This window comes from Hyla sarda, chromosome 3, assembly GCF_029499605.1.
Source record: "Hyla sarda isolate aHylSar1 chromosome 3, aHylSar1.hap1, whole genome shotgun sequence".
In the NCBI taxonomy this organism is placed as follows: domain Eukaryota; kingdom Metazoa; phylum Chordata; class Amphibia; order Anura; family Hylidae; genus Hyla; species Hyla sarda.
Genome location: NC_079191.1, coordinates 299,015,746 through 299,039,448, shown reverse-complemented (window position 1 = coordinate 299,039,448; position 23,703 = coordinate 299,015,746). Strand labels below are relative to the sequence as shown.

General features: G+C 46.2%; 1 protein-coding gene across 5 annotated transcripts in view; it reads left to right on the top strand.

Moving 5' to 3' along the window:
• Positions 1-3,274: 3,274 nt before the first annotated feature.
• The window catches only part of GNG4 (G protein subunit gamma 4), a 141,996-nt gene continuing 121,567 nt past the window's right edge, over positions 3,275-23,703 (top strand). Inside the window, exons 1-2 of one of the 5 annotated variants that reach the window (XM_056566948.1) lie at positions 3,275-3,579; positions 3,868-3,987. The gene's annotated coding sequence lies outside the window, so the exon portion shown is untranslated. Of the gene's footprint in view, positions 3,580-3,637; positions 3,988-23,703 lie in introns of those variants that run through there. The other 4 variants (XM_056566947.1, XM_056566946.1, XM_056566945.1 and 1 more) reach the window with 4 other exon arrangements.

The following is a 23,703-nucleotide window of genomic DNA, read 5'->3' as shown; positions in this document are numbered from 1 at the left end:
AGGTGTTTTATAAATGTTCATTATAATGGGATGTGAAAAGGAAAAATTTGATTTTTTTACACAAAAATGCTGGGGTTACGCCAAATCTTTCATTTTCACAAGTGGTAACAGGAGAAAATGTCACCGTAAATTTGTAGATACATTTCTTTGGAGTAAGGACATACCTCATGTCTGAATGACAGGAGCTTGACGGGTGCACACTGTACTCTTTGGAGCAGGAGATCAGTCAGGGTCTTGAGCTTTCACGTTGCTGCCTATGGAGGAGGAACAGTGGGACCCCCCTCAAGGGGCATTACATGGGGTAAAAAACTGGGGTACACTAAGTAACTAAAATGGGGTACAGTGGGACATAAAAAAAATAAAACAGGATATGTTCCCACAATGATGACCCAGAGCGTAGCCAAAACTAAAGAATATGCCCACCCCGAACCCTATGCTCTGAATCATCATTCTGGGAATGCGATGTGTGTGGCCGTTCCTAACCTGTTGCCTCAAATGCGCACCCCGCTCAGGTGGAAAGAGAGCGCTGCACATTTGAGGCAACATAAAAAGTCCCCGATGATAGTGACTCAGTGACCCATTTTTGGAAAAAATACCCCCAGAGGTCTTCTCAGGTTTTTAGTTTTTTTTTTATAAAAGTTTTTGGGGCAATTTAGAGGTTTTATGGGGTTAAAATTTGCAAAGTACTCTGGACTTGGTACATTGGGGTCAAATTATGAAAAATTTTTATGAATAGGGAAAATTTAGTACTCCATGGAAGTGTGATACTCCCTGAAGCAATCCTTAATGCAGAGGTCTGGATGATCGGGGCAAGTGTCACATTGAGTGGTGGTGTCCTTCCGTATCCCCCTCTTGTAACACACTTTGCATCTTTTCTGGGTTCGTCCCTTCTCTTCAGTGTGGGGGACTTCACCTGGAAAGTGTTGGCCTGGGACGATCCTGGCACCTATATTTCCAGTTGCTTGGGAAGTCCGGCATGCTCTTTCCCGGTCAGCCTTCTTAGGCCTTCTTCTTGGAACTGAAGGTATGTCCCTGTGTTGCCAGCGTTCTGGGACAGTACAAAAGCGTTGTACATGGCAACCTGTACCAAGTAGACTGCAACTTTTTTGTACCATACCTGTGTTTTCCGCATGGCGTTGTATGGCTTGAGGACTTGATCAGAAAGATCAACTCCCCCCATATACCAATTGTAGTCCAGAATACAATCGGGCTTGAGGACCGCTGTTGTGGTACCTCGCACAGGGACAGGAGAGCTGGTCAGCATAAGCACATCCCTCTTATCCTTATACCTGACCAGCAACAGGCTTTCATGGGTAAGGGCACGGGACTCACCCTTGGGGATAGGTGCCTGCAGAAAATTTAGAGGGAGGCCTCTCTGGCTTTTCCGCACGGTCCCTCAAGCGGACGTGGATCTGGCGGCAAGGGATGTGAACAGAGGGATGCTGGTATAAAATTTGTTCACGTAAAGGTGGTAAGCCTTATCCAGCAGTGTGTGCACAAGCTCCCAAACTATTTTCCCACTAACACCCAGAGTGGGGAAACAATCTGGGGGTTCAATACGGGAATCTTGTCCCTCATACACTCTAAACATGAGAGTGTACCCGGAGGTACTCTCACCAAGTTTATAGAGCTTCACGCCTTACCGAGCCCGCTTCGAGGGAATATACTGGCGGAAGATGAGTCTCCCCTTAAAACTAATAAGAGACTCATCAACCGAGAGCTCCCTGAGGGGTACGTAGGCCTCCAAAAATTTGTGTGTGGGAGGGAGTATGTACTGTGTGTGTGCTTGGTGTATACTATATATAACGGTGTGTCATTAGAAATCACACACCGTTATATGGGCAAAAATAAAAAGCTGCGGCCAAAAAAAAAAAATGGGGCAAATTGCAGCGCCCTGAACCCCTAATAGGGCCCGGGTCACACTGAAAAAACTGTGGTGGACCTCTGGGGACCTATTAGGGGGTCAGGGGGGGGGGATTTTTTAAAACTTTTGACCCTACCTTTCCCTGGGCTGTATTCTTTACCTGATCTGTGGGGGGGCTTCTTATCTCCTGAGGGGGCTCCGATCTCGGCAGAGGGGGGGTCCCTGGCGTCCTCCAGCAGCTCTGACCGTTGACTGAACCCAGCCAGCCGCGGGAGCTGCAGGAGGATGCTGTTAACCCCATCCCCTGCCGGCTGCTATTGGCTGGACGATCGTCCAGCCAATAGCAGCGATCCTGAGGGGGTGATGAAATCGCCACCTCCCCATAGATACAGTGGGTGATAGGGGGTGTATCCTACACCCCCGATCACCTTGTATCTCCAGGTCAGCGGGTCCCCCTGGGCTTTTGCATGGGGTGCCTGCTGATCGATATCAGCAGTCACCCCGGTACGTCCTTGGTCCTTAAAGGAGTTCTCTAAGCTCAAACTTTTAACCCCCGCTGTGCCCGGGCTGTAAAACTATACATAATAAACTTTCACTTACCTGCCTACGATCCCCCGTTGTTCTGATATCGCCGTCTCGGTCTCTTCCACTTCCTGCGGGTCAGTGACTTCACTCTGCGCTCAACCTATCAGCGGCCGCAGCAATGTATCGTCGCGGCCGCTGATAGGCTGAGCGCAGAGTGAAGTTACCTACCCGCAGGAAGAGGAAGTTGACAGGGACTGGAGCACAGGCCACGATATTGGAACAACGGGGGATCGTAGGCAGGTAAGAGAAAGTTTACTATGTATAGTTTTACATCCCGGGCACAGCGGGGGATAAAATATTTCAGTTGAAGAACTCCTTTAAGTACTAGGGAGCTAGGACGTACACGTACGTCCTTAAGAGGTAAATCTTATGGACCTACAGAATAAAGATAAGGTTTCATTTTTACCAAAAAATTTACTGTGTAGAAACGGAAGCCCCCAAAAGTTACAAAATGGCGTTTTTTTTTCTTCAATCACGTTGCCCTTTATTTTATTTTTTTGGGGGGGGGGGGTTGCCGTAGATTTTTGGGTAAAATGAGTGATGTCCTTACAACGTACAATTGGTGGCGCAAAAAAAAATAAGCCATCATATGGGTCTGTAGGTGCAAAATTGAAAGGGTTATGATTTTTAAAAGGTGGGGAGGAAAAAATTGAAAGTAAAAAACGCTCAGTTCTTAAGGGGTTAAATAGGGAAACCAGTGTGAGCCTAGCTTAACAAATGTGCACAGATGTCAATGTGCTCTGCTATGCCTTTAGCTTGGTGTAATGTCCATGTCTAGCTAGAGAAGTATGGTCTTCTTCCTTCAAGTACAGAGAATAAGAAGGGGACCACGGCAATATAACAGACTGATGTGAGGTGGTGGGGTGTCTAACAGACACATGGCTTCGCCGGCTTGGAAAGGGTCGCTTCGCCATGCGCGCAGGCTGCCAGGCTGAGGTGCTATTTCTGTACCGGGCTGAATGTAGCGTGGGCGCAGGGAACAGCGCGTTTCTATAGTGAATCAATTATCAGCAGCGAAGCCCCCGCAGGTCTCGGGAAGGGCCCTGAACGATTCCCTAGCGGCACCTTTGCTATTTCTAGCACGTTCACCGCAGTCTCCACCGGCGACTTCTCCACCATGCTCTCGTCCGGTAAGTAGCGCTTATGTCTATTGTGCCGCCCGCCGAACCATGGACAATAGGGAGCCTCCCCTCAGCTGCTGGCGTCCCCTGCCTCATGAAGTGACGGATGGTGTGAATGGATAAGCACAATAGGACGCCGCTCCTCAGCGCTGGCCTCGTTCACATCACTGTCATTACATAACGGCGGCTCCATAGAGCGCTTGTGTCAGTTTCTACCTCCACTGTATGTAGGCAGCGCGGCGCTCCGTATCTAGGTCACCGGGTAGAAGCCTAATAGCCCGCTTTCTGCTTTTGCAGCCGTTTTTCCGTAGGTGGCTATCATCAGCACCAGTCCTGATAGAAGAGCCGGGACACAGCGGTGTGAATAGGAGCTGGAGTTTAGCTGCCAGGATCCCAGCACACGCACGGGCTGCTCTGGTGAGTAGAAAAGTGTCGTGTATACGTTCTATGTATGTATGTCTTTATGGATGCTTGGGCTATCAGAAAAGTGTACGGTTCTCTCACCAGTCCACGGCCATGTTTGTATAGGCAGAAACCAGTCTAGTGATTGCTTTTAGCTTCCATATGCCCCAAGGAGAATGACAGCTGGAGAGTGATTGGCCAGCTACAGCTTATGTTCCTGAATGTGTTGGAAAGGGGAGCCTAGGTCACCCATTAAAAGGTTTATCACAACTGGAAAGGTAGCCATGTTGCCCATGACAACCAATCAGATTTGTTTTTACACTTTAGTTTTTTCTTCCTCTCCTTCTAAAAATCACAACACTTTCAATTTTGCACCTACAGACCCATATAAGGGCTTGTTGTTTGCGCCACCAATTATACTTTGTAATAATATCAATCATTTAATATCAGCCTACTACAAAACCCAAAAATATATAATTGTACGGGGAAATTAATAAAAAAATGCCATTTTATAAATTTTGAGGGCTTCCGTTTCTACACAGTGCAATATTCTGTAAAAATGACACCATATCTTTATTCTGTAGGTCCATACGGTCATAAGTATAACCAATTTATGTAGGTTTTGTTTTATTTTACTACTTAAAAAAAATTATAACTACATGCACCAAAATTAGTATGTGTAAAGTTGTCAACTTCTGACCCCTATAACTTTTAGTTTTTTTATGGCATATGAAGTGACCAAAAATGCACAATTTTGGACTTTTATATTTTTTTACGTGTACGCCATTGACCGCGTAGTTTAGTTAACCTTATAATTTAACCTCTTCAGGATGCGGGGCGTAAGAATATGCCCTGCATCCTGAGTCCTTAAGGACGCAGGGCGTATCCATACGCGATGCATCCTTAACCCCTTAAGGACTCAGGGTTTTTCCGTTTTTGCACTTTCGTTTTTTCCTCCTTACCTTTTAAAAATCATAACCCTTTCAATTTTCCACCTAAAAATCCATATTATGGCTTATTTTTTGCGTCGCCAATTCTACTTTGCAGTGACATTAGTCATTTTACCCAAAAATGCACGGCGAAACGGAAAAAAAAATCATTGTGCGACAAAATCGAAAAAAAAACGCCATTTTGTAACTTTTGGGGGCTTTCGTTTCTACGCAGTGCATATTTCGGTAAAAATTACACCTTATAATTATTCTGTAGGTCCATACGGTTAAAATGATACCCTACTTATATAGGTTTGATTTTGTCGCACTTCTGGAAAAAATCATAACTACATGCAGGAAAATTTATACGTTTAAAAATGTCATCTTCTGACCCCTATAACTTTTTTATTTTTCCATGTATGGGGTGGTATGAGGACTCATTTTTTGCGCCGTGATCTGAAGTTTTTATCGGTATGATTTTTGTTTTGATCGGACTTTTTGATCACTTTTTAATGATATAAAAAGTGACCAAAATACGCTTTTTTGGACTTTGGAATTTTTTTGCGCGTACGCCATTGACCGTACGGCTTAATTAATGATATATTTTTATAGTTTGGACATTTACGCACGCGGCGATACCACATATGTTTATTTTTTATTTTTTTTACACTGTTTTATTTTTTTTATGGGAAAAGGGGGGTGATTCAAACTTTTATTAGGGAAGGGGTTAAATGACCTTTATTAACACTTTTTTTTAACATTTTTTTTGCAGTGTTATAGGTCCCATAGGGACCTATAACACTGCACACACTGATCTCTAATGCTGATCACTGGCGTGCATTAACACGCCTGTGATCAGCATTATCGGCGCTTGACTGCTCCTGCCTGGATCTCAGGCACGGAGCAGTCATTCGTCGATCGGACACCGGGGAGGCAGGTAAGAGCCCTCCCGGTGTCCGATCAGCTGTTCGGGACGCCGCGATTTCACCGCGGCGGTCCCGAACAGCCCGACTGAGCAGCCGGGTCACTTTCACTTTCACTTTAGAAGCGGCGGTCAGCTTTGACCGCCGCTTCTAAAGGGTTAATACCGCACATCGCCGCGATCGGCGATGTGTGGTATTAGCCGCGGGTCCCGGCCGTTGATTAGCGCCGGGACCGACGCGATATGATGCGGGATCGCGGCGCGATCCCGCTTCATATCGCGGGAGCCGGCGCAGGACGTAAATATACGTCCTGCGTCGTTAAGGGGTTAAGGACTCAGGATGCAGGGTGTATGCATACGCCCTGCATCCTGAAGAGGTTAAATTAAAACCCCCCCCCCCCCAATCATGTCGGCGATCGCCGCAAATTGCAGGTCAATTCAGACCTGCGATTTGCGGCTCTTCCGGGTCAATCGGGTCTCTGGTGACATGGTAAAAAAGGGTGAATGGGGCTGTCCAAGACAGTCCCATTCACCCTTAGCCAGCAGGAGTGAGGTGGCACGGCTGCCGCCTCACGACCAACCAATCACGACCCTGCTGGGCAATGATCGGGATGGCGAAGATGCCGGCAATCGGGACCAGCGGGGTCTCCTACCTTCCCCTGGTCCGGCGGGGGTCCCCTCAGGATCGGTGGCGGCGGTCCCAGTGGCAGGAGCGGTGGCAGCAACGGCGATGGTCCGGGCGGTGCAGGCGGCAGGATACAGCAGGAGGTGAGGCCTGTTCACTTCCTTCTGTTGCTTAGCAACAACTCTCGGCATGCAAAGCCACAGGGCATGCTGTGAGTTGTAGTTTTGCAACAGCTGGAGTTCCAACTACAACTCCCAGTATGCCCTTTGGTAGTCTGTGCATGCTGGAGGTTGTAGTTATGCAACAGCTGGAGGCACATTTTTTCTATGAAAAACTACAACTCTTAATGTGCACAGACTACCAAAGGACAAGCTGGGAGGTGTAGCAGTGTGCCTCCAGCTGTTGCAAAACTGCAACTCTCAGCATGCCCTTCGACTGTCAATGCATGCTGATTGTTGCAGTTTTGCAACAGCTGGAGACACATTGGTTGTGAAACCGAGTTGGTTACCTAACTCATTGTATTGCAACCAGTGTGCCTCCTGCTGTTGCAAAACTAGAACTCCCAGCATGCAATTAGAAACTGTACATGCTGGGAGTTCTAGTTTTGCAACAGCTGGAGGCACACTGGTTGCGAAACACTGAGTTAAGTAACAAACTGTGTTTCGCAACCAATGTGCATCCAGCTATTGCGTAACTACAACTCCCAGCATGTATGGTCTGTCAGTACGTGCTGGGAGTTGTAGTTTTGCAACAGCTGGAGGTTTGACCCCTCCCATGTGAATGTACAGGGTACATTCACACTTGGGGGTTTACAGCAAGTTATCTGCTGCAAGTTTGAGTTGCGTCAAATTTCCCGCCGCAGCTCAAACTCCCAGCGAGAAACTCATTGTAAACCTCCGCCTGTGTGAATGTACCCTAAAAACACTACACTACACCTACACAAAATAAAGAATAAAACACTACATATACATATACCCCTACCACCCCAATGGAAAAAAAAAGCCTTGTACGGCACTGTTTCCAAAACGGAGCCTCTAGCTGTTGAAAAACAACAACTCCCAGTATTGCCGGACAGCCACTGACTGTCCAGGCGTGCTGGGAGTTTTGCAACTGCTGGAGACACCGGGGGAGATTTATCAAAGGATGTAGACAGGTTTTTCTTGTCTAAATTTCTCGCACAGAAAGTCGCAGTCTAAATATATGCGACTTTTCTGCGACTTTTGCTCTAGAGGATTTTTAGAACATGATGCATGCAAGTCTATTTTAGACTGAAATGCATTGAAAAATGCATTGGTGCTGAATTTATCAAAAGCGACTTTTCAGCGACAAGTCGCATAGGCTGAAAGTATGCCGAAATGTCAGACCATGTTGGAGTAGGTTTAAATATAGACTAAAGCATAGATCATGCAGTCTGTGCACAGAATTTATCAAGAGCTGTGCGCCATTTGATAAATTAGGTGCACAATAGACCAGACTAACCCCCTGTAGTTTGGTCTATATTGATGCGGGACATAGACAACTTTGATAAATATCCCCCACTGTGTTTGGGATTTTTGTGGTGGATTCAAATCCCCAATTTAGGCCTCAAATGCGCATGGCACTCTCTCACTTCAGAGCCCTGTCTTTTTTGAAGGAAACAGTTTAGGGCCACATATGGGGTATCTCCGTACTCGGGAGAAATTGCGTTACAAGTTTTGGGGGGCTTTTTTTTTTTTTACACTAACATGCCGGTGTTGCCCCATACTTTTAATTTTCACAAGCGGTAAAAGGAAAAAGGGACCCACAAAATTTGTAATGCAATTTCTCCTGAGTACAGAACTACCCCATATGTGGGCGTAAAGTGCTCTGCGGGAGCACGACATGGCTCAGGAGTGAGAGCGTGCCATGTACATTTGAGGTCTAAATTTGTGATTTGCACAGGGGTGGCTGATTTTACAGCGGTTCTGACATAAATGCAAAACAATAAATACCCAGATGTGACCCCATTTTGGAAACTACACCCCTCACGGAACGTAACAAGGGGAATAGTGAGCCTTAACACCAGCCAGGTGTTTGACAAATTTCCGTTAAATTTGGATGTGAAAATGAAAAAAAAAATTAGTTTTCACTAATATGCTGGTGTTACCCTACATTTTTCATTTTCACAAGGGAGAATAGAAAAAAAGCCCCTCAAAATTTGTAACCCCATTTCTTCTGAGTAAGAACATACCCCAAATGTGGATGTGAAGGACTCTGCGGGCAAACTTCAATCAGAAGAGAAGGAGCGCCATTGGGCTTTTTGCAAGAGAATGTGTACGAAATTGAAGGCCATGTGTGTTTACAAAGCCCCCATAGTGCCAGAACAGTGGACCCCCCCCCCAAATGTGACCCCATTTTGTAAACTACACCCTTCACGGAATGTAATAAGGGGTACAGTGAGCATTTACACCCTACAGGTGTCTGACAGATTTTTGGAACAGTGGTCCGTGAAAATGAAAAATTGTATTTTTCATTTCAACAGCCCACTGTTCCAAAGCTCTGTGAAATGCCAGTGGGGTGTAAATACTCACTACACCTCTTATTCAATTCTGTGAGGGGTGTAGTTTCCAAAATGGGGTCACGTGGGGGGGGGGGATCCACTGTTCTGGCACCACAGGGGGCTTTGTAAATGCACATGGCCTCCCACTTCTATTCCAACCTTATTCTCTCACCAAAAGCTCAATGTGCTCCTTCTCTTCTGAGCATTGTAGTTTGCCCACAGAGCACTTTACATCCACATATGGGGTATTTCCATACTAAGAAGAAATTGAATTACAAATCTTGGGAGGCTTTTTCTTCAATTACCCCTTGTGAAAATGAAAAATTTGGGGTAACACCAGCATTTTAGTGAAAAAAATCAAATTTTTAATTTTCACGTCCAACTTTTGCGGAAATTTGTCAAGCACTTGTGGGGTGGTAAGGCTCACTTTATCCCTTGTTACATTCCTTGAGGGGTGTAGTTTCCAAAATAGTATGCCTTGTGTTTTTTTTTTTTTTTGCTGTTCTGGAACCACAGGGGCTTCCTAAATGCGACATGCCCCCCAAAAACCATTTCAGCAAAATTTGCTTTCCAAAAGCCAAATGTGACTCCTCCTCTTCTGAGCATTGTAGTTTGCCCTCAGTGCACTTGACATCCACACATGGGGTATTTTCATACTCAGAAGAGATGGGGTTACAAATGTTGGGGGTTATTTTCTCCTATAACCCCTTGTAAAAATGTAAAATTTGGGGGAAAACCAGCATTTTAGTGAAAAAAATTAATTCATTTACACATCCGACTTTAACAAAAAGTCGTCAAACACCTGCAGACCCCTTGTTACGTTCCTTGAGGGGTGTAGTTTCCAAAATAGTATGCCATGTTCTTTATGTTGTTTTTTTTTTTTTTGTATTTTTTTTGCTGTTCTGGCACCATAGGGGCTTCCTAAATTTTACATGCCCCCCAAAAGCCATTTCAGAAAAACTCACTTTCCAAAATCCCATTGTCGCTCCTTCCCTTCTGAGCCTTGTAGTGCACCCACAGAGCACTTGACATCCACATATGAGGTATTTCCTTACTTGAGAGAAATTGGGTTAGACATTTTGGGGGGCTTTTTCTCCTTTTACCCCTTGTAAAATATCAAAAGCTGGGTCTACAAGAACATGCAAGTGTAAAAAATGAAGATTTAGAATTTTCTCCTTCACCTTGCTGCTATTCCTGTGAAACACCTAAAGGGTTAACACACTTTCTGAATGTCATTTTGAATACTTTAGGGGTGCAGTTTCTATATTGGGGTCATTTATGGGGTATTTCTAATATGAAGACCTCTTCACTTCAAAACTTAACTGGTCCCTGAAAAATTCCAGTTTTGAAAATTTTGTGAAAAATTGGAAAATCGCTGCTGAACTTTGAAGCCCTCTGATGTCTTCCAAAAGTAAAAACATGTCAACTTTATGATGCAAAGACATATTGTATTTGTGAATCAAAATATAATTTATTTGGGATATCCATTTTCCTTACAGACAGTGAGTTTCAAAGTTAGAAAAATGCAAAATTTTCAACATTTTCATGAAATTTGGGGATTTTTCACCAAGAAAGGATGCATGTAACAAATAAAATGTACCGCTATGTTAAAGGGGTACTCCGGTGCTTACACATCTTATCCCCTATCCAAAGGATAGGGGATAAGATGCCTGATCGTGGGAGTCCCGCAGCTGGGGACGCCCGGGATCATGCACGCGGCACCCTGTTTGTAATCAGTCCCCGGAGCGTGTTGGCTCCGGGTCTGATTATGGTCGACCGCAAGGCCGGCGGCGTGTGACGTCACGCCTCCGCCCCCGTGTGACGTCACGCTCCGTCCCTCAATGCAAGCCTATGGGAGGGGGTGTGATAGCTATAACGCCCCCTTCCGTCGGCTTGCATTGAGGGGCGGAGCGTGACGTCACACGGGGGAGGAGGCGTGACGTCACACGCCGCCGGCCCTGCGGTCGACCATAATCAGACCCGGAGCGAACACGCTCCTGGGACTGATTACAAACGGGGTGCTGCATGCATGATCCCGGCGTCCCCAGCTGCGTGACTCCCGCGATCAGGCATCTTATCCCCTAGGGGATAAGATGTGTAAGCACCGGAGTACCCCTTTAAAGTAGAATATGTCACGAAAAAACTATCTCAGAATCAGAATAATCGGTAAAAGCATTCCGGAGTTATTAATACATAAAGTGACAGTGGTCAGAATTGCAAAAAAGGGCTCAGTCCTTAAAGGTGTTATCCAGGAAAAAACTTTTTTTTTCAACTGGCTCCAGAAAGTTAAACAGATTTGTAAATTACTTCTATTAAAAAATCTTAATCCTCTCAGTTCCTATGAGCTTCTGAAGTTAAGGTTGTTCTTTTTTGTCTAAGTGCTCTCTGATGACACGTGTCTCGGGAACCGCCCAGTTTAGAAGCAAATCCCCATAGCAAACCTCTTCTAAACTGGGCGGTTCCCGAGACATGTGTCATCAGAGAGCACTTAGACAGAAAAGAACAACCTTAACTTCAGAAGCTCATAAGTACTGAAAGGATTAAGATTTTTTAATAGAAGTCATTTACAAATCTGTTTAACTTTCTGGAGCCAGTTGATATATAAAAAAAAGTTTTTTCCTGGATAACCCCTTTAAGGTGAAAAAGGGCTGAGTGTTAATAATTTGGAAATTTAAGCATGCGGCAGTGCCACATATGATTATTTTTATTACATAATTTTATTTAAAAAATGGGAAAAGGGGGGTGATTTGACCCCTTAACCCCTTCAGGACCAAGCCCATTTTGGCCTTAAGGACCAGAGCGTTTTTTGCACATCTGACCACTGTCACTTTAAACATTAATAACTCTGGAATGCTTTTAGTTATCATTCTGATTCCGAGATTTTTTTTTCGTGACATATTCTACTTTAACATGGTGGTAAATTTTTGTGGTAACTTGCATCCTTTCCTTGTGAAAAATCCTAAAATTTGATGAAAAATTAGAAAATTTTGCATTTTTCTAACTTTGAAGCTCTCTGCTTGTAAGGAAAATGTATATTACAAATAAAAAATTTTTTTATTCACATATACAATATGTCTAATTTATGTCTGCATCATAAAAGTGACGAGTATTTACTTTTGGAAGACACCAGAGGGCTTCAAAGTTCAGCAGCAATTTTCCAATTTTTCACAAAATTTTCAAACTCACTATTTTTCAGGGACCAGTTCAGGTTTGAAGTGGATTTGAAGGGTCTTCATATTTGAAATACCCACAAATGACCCCATTATAAAAACTGCACCCCCCAAAGTATTCAAAATGACATTCAGTCATCATTTTAACCCTTTAGGTGTTTCACAGGAATAGAAGCAAAGTGAAGGAGAAAATTCAATATCTTCATTTTTTACACTCGCATGTTCTTGTAGACCCAATTTTTGAATTTTTACAAGGGGTAAAAGGAGAAAATGTATACTTATATTTGTAGCCCGATTTCTCTCGAGTAAGTACATACCTCATATGTCTATGTAAAGTGTTCAGCGGGCGCAGTAGAGGGCTCAGAAGGGAAAGAGCGATAAGGGAATTTTGGAGAGTACGTTTTTCTGAAATGGTTTTTGGGGGGCATGTTGCATTTAGGAAGCCCCTATGGTGCCAGAACAGTAAAAACCCCTCACATGGCATACCATTTTGGAAACTAGACCCCTTGAGGAACATAACAAGGAATAAAGTGAGCCTTAATACTAGGGGTGTGAATCACCAAGAATTTGGCGATTCGATTCGAATCGCGATACCAGTGTGGCGATTCGATATATCCCGATATATCGCGATACCGTCTAGGTGACGATACATCGCGATATATCCCGATACATCGCCCACCTGGGAGCATTCATAGATCCCAATAGACGCCGCTGTCAGCTTTGACAGCGGCGATCTAGTACTCCGGTGCGCACTTTTTTAATTTTATCCCGTCCAGGCTGCAAAATAAAATAAAACGCACTTTATCTTACCTGCCAACGAGCCCCCGGAGCTCCGGTACACTCCGGTACAGGTGTTCGGTCCCCGGGCTGTATTCTTCTTACTTCCTGTTAGTCCGGCACGTCACATGGAGCTTCAGCCTATCACCAGCGGAGGCGGGACATCGCTGCGGCCAGTGATAGGCTGAAGCTCCATGTGACGTGCCGGACTAACAGGAAGTAAGAAGAATAGAGCCCGGGGACCGAACACCTGTACCGGAGCTCCGCGGGCTCGTTGGCAGGTAAGAGAAAGTGCGTTTTCTTTTATTTTGCAGCCTGGATAGGATAAAATGAGAAAAGTGCGCACCGGATACTCCTTTAATAGCCAGCCGCGGCGATTGCCGCATGCTGGCTATTAGCGGCGGCCCCCGGCTACTGAAATCAGCCGGGGGTCGCGTAGTACGGAGCGGGCACGAGTCGGAGCCCGCTCCATACACCCAGAGCGACGCCGTGTCAGATCCGGCCTGCCCGGCTCCACAAGTGTGGAACTTGTATCTCCTGATGCCCAGGACATGCTGTTCCAGGCGTCCGCAGATAAAAATTCCACATCCCTAAAAGAATCGATTCAAAAATATTTTGAATCGATTCTGTATCGGCAAATGAAAAAATCGCGATTATCGCGAGAATCGATTTTTTCTTACATCCCTACTTAATACCTTAATCACGACTTTTGCATATGTAAAAAAAAATTATTTTTTTTCACTAAAATGTGTGTTTCCCCCCAAATTTCACATATTTCCAAGGGTTAATAGCAGGAAATACCCCCCAATATTTGTAACCCCTTCTCTTCTGAGTATGGAGGTATCCCATAAGTTGACCTGAAGTGCACTATGGGCAAACTACAATGCTCAGAAGAGAAGGAGTCATATTTGGCTTTTTGAGAGCAAATTTTGCTCGGGTGGCATGTCGCATTTAGGAAGCCCCTATGGTGCCAGAACAGCAAAAAAAAAAAACACATGGCATACCATTTTGGAAACTAGACCCCTTGAGGAATGTAATAAGGAATAAAGTGAGCCTTATTACCCCACAGGTGTTTCACGACTTTTGCATATGTAAAAAAAAAAAAAAAAAAATTTCACTAAAATGTGTGTTTCCCCCCAAATTTCACATTTTTGCAAGGGTTAATAGCAGGAAATACCCCCCAATATTTGTAACCCCTTCTCTTCTGAGTATGGAGGTACCCCATAAGTTGACCTGAAGTGCACTATGGGCGAACTACAATGCTCAGAAGAGAAGGAGTCATATTTGGCTTTTTGAGAGCAAATTTTCCTCGGGGGGCATATCGCATTTAGGAAGCCCCTCTGGTGCCAGAACAGCAAAAAAAAAACACATGGCATACCATTTTGGAAACGAGACCCCTTGAGGAACGTAACAAGGGGTACAGTGAGCATTTGCCCCCCACTGGTGTCTGACAGATCTTTGGAACAGTGGGCTGTACAAGTTTTCATTTTCACGGACCACTGTTCCAAAGATCCGTCAGACACCTGTGGGGGGTAAATTCTCACTGCACCCCTTATTACATTCCGTGAGGGGTGTCGTTTCCGAAATGGGGTCACATGTGGGGTTTTGTTTTTTTTGCGTTTGTCAAAACCGCTGTAACAATCAGCCACCCCTGTGCAAATCACCTCAAATGTTCATGGTTCGCTCTCCCTTCTGGGCCTTGTTGTGCGCCCCCAGAGCACTTTGCGCTCACATATGGGGTATCTCTGTAGACAGGAGAAATTGCATTACAAATTTTGGGGGGCTTTTTTCCCTTTTACCTCTTGTGAAAATGTAAAGTATAGGGCAACATCAGCATGTTAGTGTAAAAAATTACATTTTTTTACACTAACATTCTGGTGTAGACCCCAACATTTCCTTTTCATGAAGGGTTAAAGAAGAAAAAGCCCCCCAAACCTTGTAACGCAATTTCTCCCGAGTACGGCGATACCCCATATGTCGCCCTAAACTGTTGCCTTGAAATACGACAGGGCTCCAAAGTGAGAGCGCCGTGCGCATTTGAGGCCTAAATTAGGGATTTGCATAGGGGTGGACATAGGGGTATTCTACGCCAGTGATTCCCAAACAGGGTGCCTCCAGCTGTTGCAAAACTCCCAGCATGCGTGGACAGTCAACGGCTGTCCGGCAATACTGGGAGTTGTTGTTTTTCAACAGCTGGAGGCTCTGCTTTGGAAACAATGGTGTACCGGACGTTCTTATTGGGGGAGGGGGGGCTGTGTAGGGGTATGTGTATATGTAGTGTTTTTAACTTTTTATTTTATTTTGTGTTAGTGTAGTGTAGTGTTTTTAGGGTACAGTCACATGGGCGGGGGATTACAGCGAGTTTCCCGGCGCAAAATTTGCTGCATCTCAAGATGCGAGAAACCCACTGTAAAAGCCTCGCCCATGTGAATGTACCCTGTACATTCACAGGGGGGGGGGGGGGGGGGGGGGTGCACCATCTGTTGCAAAACCACAACTCCCAGCATGCATGGTCTGTTAGTGCATGCTGGGAGTTATAGTTTTGCAACAGCTGGAGGCACACAGGTTAGGAAACACTGAGTTAGAAACAATGTTTCCCAACCAGTGTGTCTCCAGTTGTTGCAAAACTACAACTCCCAGCATGCCCAGACAGCTGAAGGGCATGCTGGGAGTTGTAGTTCGGCAACATCTGAAGAGCCAGATGTTGCTGAACTAAAACTCCCAGCATGCCTGGACAGTCAGTGCATGCTGGGAGTTGTAGTTTTGCAAAAGCTGGAAGAGCACAGATTGGAGACCATTATACAATGGTCTCCAAACTGGGGCCCTCCAGATGTTGCAAAACTACAACTCCCAGCATGCCCAGACAGCCAAAGGCTGTCTAGGCATGCTGGGAGTTGTAGTTTTCAGACTCCTAGAAGCAGCAGTGAAGATCTTCACTGCTGCTTCTGAGGACCATACACTCACCTGCCGGTCCCGTCGCTGCTCCTCCACGTGGCCGATCCCGCCAGGTAAGGCCGCCGGTCCCCTCGTGTTCCCCCCCCCCCTATGCCGCAGGTGAACTTTCACCCCAGATCACTGTGATTGGTCCACAGGGACCAATCACAGTGATCGCTGACCAGGACCATCAATGGATGGTCCTGGGGGTGAAGCAGAAGTTGTCCCCTGCTGGAAACAGCGGGACTTCTGCCAGTTAACCCGTGCGATCCTGCGCATCGCCGGGTTAACTGAATGTCATTTATAAACGCCGGGATGCGCGAACGCACTGCACAACCCGGCGTTTATATATGACATTCTGCGGGAAGGGGTTAAGGACTGAGCATTTTTCAGTTTTTGCTTTTTAGTTTTTTCCTCCTTACCTCTTAAAAAATCATAACCCTTTCAATTTTCCTCCTAAAAATACATATTATGGCTTATTTTTTTTTTTTTTTTTTATTCTACTTTGCACTGACATTATTAATTTTACCCAAAAATCCACAGCAGGAAAAAAAAAATCATTGTGCGACAAAATTGAAGAAAAAACGCCATTTTGTAACTTTTGGTGGCTTCCGTTTCTACCAGGGCTGTGGAGTTGGTAGATAAATGTTCCGACTCCGGAGTTTTTTGTACTTCCGACTGCAAATGTATTTTATACATTCCTTGAAGGAAAGAAAGGCAACGTACATGTCATTATCACAGGACTACTGGCTGGGAAGCCAACAGTCTACTGTATTGAACAGTTTGTGTGCTGATCTGCTGCTGATGATAGGGCAGTGGGAGGATCCAGGAAGGGGCATTTATTATAAAACATGATTTCCCTAGTAGAATCCCATGGTCATGTTTAAAGGGGTACTCCGCCCGTAGACATCTTATCCCCTATAGGGCATGAGATGTCAGATCGCTAGGGTCCCGCTGCTGGGGACCCCCGGGATCGCTGCTGCGGCACCGCGCTTTCATTACTACACAGAGTGAGTTCGCTCTGTGCGTAATGACTGGCGATACAGGGGACGGAGCAGCGTGACGTCATGGCTCTGCCCCTTGTGACAAGTCTATGCAAGTCTTAATGCAAGTCTATGGCAGGGGGCATGACGACCGCCACGCCCCCTCCCAGATTTGTATTGAGGGGGCGGGCCGTGACATCACGAGGGGTGGGGCCGCGACGTAACGATGCTCCGTCCCCTGTATCGCCCGTCATTATGCACAGAGCGCCGGGGTCCCAGCAGCGGGACCCCGGCGATCTGACATCTTATCCCCTATCCTTTGGATAGGGGATAGGATGTCTAGGGGCGGAGTACCACTTTAAGCTTACAACTGAGTTTACAAGTTTTTATAGCCTTAGCTGAATGGCAGCAGTTTTTCAATGTTGCAATTTCACTGCGGCGGTCCCGAACAGCCCGACTGAGCTGCCGGGATGGTTTCGGTTTCACTTTAGACGCGCCAGTCAACTTTGATCGTAGCGTCTGAAGGATTAATACCGGGCATCACCGCGATCGGTGATGTCCGGTATTAGCCGCGGGTCCCGACCCTTGAGGGCTGCCGGGACTGACCCGATATGACGCGGGGTCACCGCATGACGCCGCGTTATATTGTTGGAGCCGGCGCAGGACGGGGATAAGGGGTTGAACTTTTAATAGGGAAGGGGTAATTTCACTTTTGTAAACTTTTTTTTTTTATACTTTTTTTTCCCCCGTTTCTCCAGCACATCTGGGGCCTGTTAACCACTTAGGGACCACGGGCATACAGGTACGCCTTTGCTCCCTGGTACTTAAGGACCAAGGGCGTACTTGTACGCCCGTGGAATCTTCGGTCCCCGCTGCGCGCCCGGCGTGGACTGGACAAGGGTAACTGCTGTTTTCGATCAGCAGGTACCCTTCACAAATGCCCAAATCCCCCCCATGTCGGCGATCGCCGGTGAATTCACACAGGCGATTTGCGCCGATCCCGGGTCATACGGATCTATGGAGACCCTATCCCTGCTATTGGTCGTCTAGAAGCGACGACCAATAGTGTGCCTCCAGCTGTTGCAAAAGTACAACTCCCAGCATGCACGGTCTGTCAGTAAATGCTGGGAGTTGTAGTTTTGAAACAGCTGGAGATTTGACACCCTCCCATGTGAATGTACAGGGTACATTCACATGGGCGGGTTTACAGTAAGTTTCCTGCTTCAAGTTTGAGTTGCGGCAAATTTCTCCTAGCGGAAAACTCACCGTAAACGGATGTACCCTAAAAATACTACACTACACTAACACAAAGGGTAAAAGACTACATATACACCCCTTACACTGTCCCCCCTCAATAAAAATGTATTGTACGGCAGCGTTTCCAAAACGGAGCCTCCTACTGTTGCAAAACAACAACTCCCAGCATTTCCGGACAGCCACTGACTGTCCAGGCATGCTAGGAGTTTAGCAACAGCTGAAGGCACCCTGTTTGGGATTCACTGGCGTAGAATACCCCTATGTCCACCCCTATGCAATCCGTAATTTAGTCCTCAAATGCACATGGCGCTCTCTCATTTCGGAGCCCTGTCGTATTTCAAGGAAACAGTTTAGGGCTACATATGGGGTATTTCCGTACTCGGGAGAAATTGTACTACAAATTTTGGGGGCTTTTTCTCCTTTTACCCTTTATGAAAAGGAAAAGTTGGGACTACACCAGCCTGTTAGTGTAAAAAAATTAAAATGTTTACACTAACATGCTGGTGTTGCCCCATACTTTTTATTTTCACAAGCGGTTAAAGGAAAAAAAGACCCCAAATTTGTACTGCAATTCCTCCTGAGTACGGAAATACCCCATATGTGGGCGTAAAATGCTCTGTGGACGCACAACAAGGCTCAGGAGTGAGAGTGCACCATGTACATTTGAGGCCTAAATTGGTGATTACCACAGGGGTGGCTGATTTAACAACGGTTCTGACATAAACGTAAAGAAATTCATAACAAATTACCCCATTTTGGAAACTACACCCCTAACGGAATGTAACAAGTGGTATAGTGAGCCTTAACACCCCACAGGTGTTTGACAAATTTTCGTTAACGTTGGATGGGGAAAAAAAAAAAAAGTTTTTTTCACTAAAATACTGGTGTTACCCTAAATTTTTCATTTTCACAAGGGAAAACAGGAAAAAGGCCCTCCAAAATATGTAACCCCATTTCTTCTGAGTAAGAACATACCCCATATGTGGGTGTAAAGTGCTCTGCGGGCGAACTACAATGCTCAGAAGAGAGGGAGCGCCATTGGGCTTTTGAAGAGAAAATTTGTCCGGAATTGAAGGCCACGTGTGTTTACAAAGCCCCCATACTGCCAGAACTGAAATATTACCTGTACCACGAGCCACACCAGAGAGGCAGCGGGAGATTAGGGAGGTAAACAAGTGGCTCTGAAGCTGGTGTAGAAAGGAAGGGTTTGGGTTCATGGAGAACTGGGCTGACTTCGCTGTTGGATACCGGCTCTACCGCAAGGAAGGGCTGCACCTCAATGGGGAGGGTGCAGCTGTGCTTGGGGAGAAGATGGCTGGAAGGGTGGAGGAGTGTTTAAACTAGGGATTGGGGGGGGGGGAGGGAACCTACAACCTAGAGGGGGGGGGGGGACTTAATAATGTACCTGGGGGTGGAGTGGAGGGTGGGGTTAGAATAGTTAATAAGGATAGGCATCATAGGAAAAAAAAACATACACCATTGAATTGCATGTTGACCAATGCCAGAAGTCTGTCCAATAAAACTGACAAACTGGAGTTGAAAATTTCTGAGGAGGATTATGACATAGTGGGTATAACAGAGACTTGGCTGGATGATAGCTGTGACTGGGTGGTCAACATATTAGTATTAGGGTATTAGTCTATTCAGGAAGGATCGGACAAAATGGAAAGGGGGAGGAGTTTGTCTTTATGTGAAACCGAGTCTGAAGGCCGCACTGCAGGAGGATATTTGGGAGGGAAACAATCATGTAGAGTCATTATGGGTAGAAATATATGGAGATAAAAATAATAAAATTCTGATAGGGGTTTGCTATAAGCCACCAAACATAATGGAAGAGGCTGAAGATCAATTATTGAGGCAAATAAACAAGGCAGCAAATCAAAATGAGGTGATAATAATGGGGGACTTTAACTATCCTGATATAAACTGGGAGATAGACCTGTCAATCTCATAAAGGAAACAGGTTTCTGACGATAGCTAAAGACAATTCTGCTGTGTGTGCATGCTGGGAGTTGTAGTTTTGCAAGATCTGGAGGACTACAGTTTATAGATCTCTGCAAAATTATCTCCAAACTGCAGCCCTCTAAATCTTGCAAAACTACAAATCCCAGCATGCCCAAACAGGCGTATGCATACGCCCCACGTCCTTAAGGACTCGGGATGCAGGGCGTATTAATTGCCAGGGGAAATACAGCGAGATAAGGTTAACTCTGCAGTACAGGTCACCTGTCTAACCCAGGAAGGAGTACGGTGCAACGGCTACAAAAAATCAAAACAGACAAATCACCAGGTCCAGATGGCATTCACCCCGTGTTCTAAAGGTATTAAGTAATGTAATAGACAGACCCCTATTTTTAATATTCAGGGACTCTATAGTGACAGGGACTGTTCCCCAGGACTGGCGCATGGCAAATGTGGTGCCAATATTTAAGAAGGGGTCAAAAGGTGACCCTGGGTTTTCTAAGAGATGCTATTTTGGAATATCTTAATAAAAATAAATGTATGACTCCGTATCAGCATGGATTTATGTGGGATCGGTCATGTCAAACTAACCTGATCAGCTTTTCTGAGCAGGTGAGCTCCAGACTGGACAGGGGCAATCCCTGGATGCCATATATCTGGATTTTTCCAAAGCATGTGATACGGTGCCACATAAAAGGTTAGTGCATAAAATGAGAAGGATTGGGCTGGGGGAGAATGCGTGTAAGTGGGTAAGTAAGTGGCTCAGTAATAGGAAACAGAGGGTGGTTATTAATGGTACTTATTCTGATTGGTTGACTAGTTGGGTACCACAGGGGTCAGTCTTGGGTCCTGTTCTATTTAATATATTTATTAATGACCTTGTAGAGGGGTTAAATAGTAAAGTAGCAATCTTTGCAGATGATACTAAGCTCTGTAAAGCAGTAGGTGAGAGTTTTGGGCTGGAAAGTGGCAGATGAGGTTCAACACTGATAAATATAATGGTATGCTTATAGGGAGGAAAAATCTGTGCTGGGATTATGTATTAAATGGGAGCACACTTGGGACGACTGACGTGGAAAAGGACTTGGGAGTCTTATTGTCATGTCTGTATTGGTCTGTGTTCACACACACACAGCTATTGCATTGGGTTTGTGTGAACAGTTTTAGGTTTACTGGCCAGGGAACGGTTAAATGTTTCTGGCCTTTTCAGCCCAGGCCTCTGTTAGCCAATGCAGAGATAGACTTCAATAGGGATGCCGGCTTTGAGAGGCGCAGGTCACTGGACAATCAAGGTAGGTAAAAGCAAGGGTAGTTTATTCTCCCAGCATGCAACGCCTTTCACTGCATCTGCAGCTTCATCAGGCATAACAAGAGACACATGGATGGTGAATTTATCAGGATGGTGAGAGGACACGTCAGAGGAAAGTGGGAGGAGTGAGGAAAGGGTGGGGAATGGAGGGGAGAAGAAAGGAAAGTAAAAAGACAGTCCTCTCAACCAGCGGACAAACTCAGCATTTACAATTATATATGAATTGTACAAACAGTATATAAAGACAATAATAAATATGAAAAATTATGTATAAAAATATATAAAATTATACATATAAATAATCAATGAGAGAATAGAGAACGGTCTTAAAGTTTTTCATCAAGCATTCTCTATGGTCTCACTCAGACCATGCGGTATTAAAGTAGACAAAGTAAATATCCGATAGGATTCGCGGTTAATTAAATATTGGAAACGATTAGGTTTAGAAGGTGGAACAGATTCTAAAATAATTAAACGAAGAGATGATATGTCGCTTTTGTGAACATGAGTGAAGTGACGTGACACACTATGAAGTGTGAATTTGTTCTTAATATTGGATCTATGTTTAGACATACGGCAACGCACTGTTTGAATAGTGCGACCAATGTATTGTAAATTACAACTGCAAGATAACAAATATATTGCATATTGAGTGTTACCAGTGGCGTACCTAGGGGGGGGGGGGGGGCGCGGGGGGTGGCCCGCCCCGGGTGCCACTCTCAAGGGGGGTGCCTGGGGCGGACTGATGCGCTGCCGCAAAATTAAAGTTTTTTTTTTGCCGTTGCCCGCGCTGTTTGCCGCCAACTGTTTGCCGCCGCCCGCGCTCTGTGTCTGCCCGCAAACCCCCCCCCCCCCCAGAGCCGTGCCCCCAACCCCCACGCCCCCCCCCCCCCCCTTTCCTTACCTCCCAGGCAGCCTGCGGCCCTACAGAACCGCTGTGGCTGCCTAGGAGAAGCGTCATCACGTTAGTGATGACGCGTGAGACGTGGTGCCGGCAGAGAGGAGCGCGCTGAAGATGAGCATGCGCCCTCCAGCAGAATGTTGCAGCGCCAAGCCTCCCGCTACTGTGGCCGTACAGGTAACCAGCTCCCCACCTGCATGGCCTCTCTCCCATCACCCACCACCATATAGGTAACCCCCCCACCTGCCTGCCCCCCTTCTACCTCCCCCTTCAACCCCTTTGGCTGTCCGGGCATGCTGTGAGTTGTAGTTTTGCAACAGCTGGAGGCGCCCAGGTTGGCAAACACTGCCTTAAGGCCTAACCCAGTGTTTCCCAACCAGGGAGCCTCCAGCTGTTGCAAAAGTACAACTGCCAGCATGCTCGGAGAGCCTTTGGCTGTCTAGGCATGCTGGGAGTTGTAGTTTTGCAACAGCTGGAGGCGCCCGGGTTGGCAAACACTGCCTTAAGGCCTAACCCAGTGTTTCCCAACCAGGGAGCCTCCAGCTGTTGCAACACTACAACTGCCAGCATGCCCGGAGAGCCTTTGGCAAACACTGCCTTAAAGTAGTAGTCCAGTGGTGAACCCAGTGGTGAACAACTTATCCCCTATCCTAAGCATAGGGGATAAGTTTGAGATCGCGGGGGGTCCGACCGCTGGGGCCCCCTGCGATCTCCTGTACGGGGCCCCGACAGCCCGCGGGAAGGGGGCGTGTCGACCTCCGCACAAAGCAGTGGCCGACACGCCCCCTCAATACAACTCTATGGCAGAGCCGAAGTGCTGCCTTCGGCAATCTCCGGCTCTACCATAGAGATGTATTGAGGGGGCGTGTCGGCCGCCGCTTCGTGCGGAGGTCGACACCCGCTATCTGGCCGGAGAGCCTGGCCCCCGTACAGAGAGATCGCAGGGGGCCCCAGCGGTCGGACCCCCCGCGATCTCAAACTTATCCCCTATCCTTAGGATAGGGGATACGTTTTTCACCACTGGACTACCCCTTTAAGGCCTAACCCAGTGTTTCCCAACCAGGGAGCCTCCAGCTGTTGCAACACTACAACTGCCAGCATGCCCGGACAGCCTTTGGCTGTCTTGGCATGCTGGGAGTTGTAGTTTTGCAATAGCTGGAGGCGCCTGGCTTGGCAAACACTGCCTTAGGACCCAGAGTATTGTATTATACTCCAGAGCTGTACTCACTATTCTGCTGGTGAGATCACTGTGAAACAGAACCACTTTTTTTAGATTTATTATTTTATTATTATAAAGATGTATAGAGGGTGGGGTGTAGCTCTGTATAGGTATATGCAGAGCTACACCCCCCCCCTCTTCCCCATAGGTATATGCAGAGCTACCCTCCCTCTTTCCCATAAGTATATGCAGAGCTACACCCCCCCCTCTTCCCCATATGTATAT